Here is a 1,257-nt window from a genome sequence, read left to right on the forward strand (position 1 = left end):
TCAAATAATACAGAAGCCATGCAATCACAAACCAAAAGATTACCTGTGATAACAGCATCTGATGTCTCCGCTTCAGACCGCCCAGGGAAAGCGTAAAAATGGGTCCTATCACCTGTCTGCCCGTTCCCCCTACCATGTGGTGTCTCGGCCGTTTTGGTGACCACCATTACCTCGGCCACCACGTCCTCTAGAATAACGGCCTCTACCAGGACCACCTCTACCTCTAGCTATCGGGGGTCTATAACTATGTTTTGGGCAATTCCTCATAATATGTCCAGTCTCCCCACATCCATAACATTCTCTGGAGTCTAGCATAGGTAGACTCACACAGTTTTTCCAGAAATAAAATCTGCTGCTTAAAACGACTAAACAGGTCGTTACATCTGTGATAGCCATTATGTGATCATGTTGACCAATGTACACACACACTTTATGCATATCTATGAGTAGGATAGATTAATGATGACTAAGGAAAGGGATAGTTCTCCTATGCATCAATATCTATTTATATGCATGTAAAGTATATGATTTATGAAGTTATGAACATGTGTTCCGAAATGTGTTTATGTGAAGGTAGATCTCACATATATGTACACACGCACATGCATATATGAATATGATATGATTATGTGAAAGGACATTCTCACATAATGTAGGTTCCATGGTGAATGTAGAATTCTCACCCTAGATACCTTTGAGCTATATGATATATGAGAGAGTAAGTCCCTAAGGCCTATTCTTTATGAACTAATGTTATCTAAAGACTTAATGATGTTTAAAAAAGGATTTATTGCTTAGCACCGAAAGGGCATGTAAATGAGATGGAAGTCTCACATTAGTAAGTCTGGCTTCCCACATGGGTTTCTTCACGACTAGTAGTGTGGATTCCCAAGATATGTGTTTTCTCATGAGATGGAAACCTTCACGATTAGTAGTCAAGGTTTCTAGAGACAATCTCCTTGTCCCTTAAATATGTGCCCACATAGGACTCTATCTTAGTGGATCACTGATATACCGTGGTTTCACGGTATAATTAATGCTTTTTCCTTAAGTTTAGTGCGTCCAAAAGCCCTTTTTGTGCTAATTTTTATACAAGTTTCTCTTTGTTTTGCAGGAAATCTGTCCAAAGCCAAATGCGGAGATTTTGAGAGAGAAATGCAGAAGAGACCACCTACGGAGCTTATGACGGTCCGTCATGCCTGTGACGGTCCGTAGGTGGCAGCGTAGAGAAGCTGCTGAAGGAAGATGGGGAAGTCT

The sequence above is a fragment of the Solanum pennellii genome, chromosome 3, assembly GCF_001406875.1.
Source record: "Solanum pennellii chromosome 3, SPENNV200".
Lineage (NCBI taxonomy): Eukaryota > Viridiplantae > Streptophyta > Magnoliopsida > Solanales > Solanaceae > Solanum > Solanum pennellii.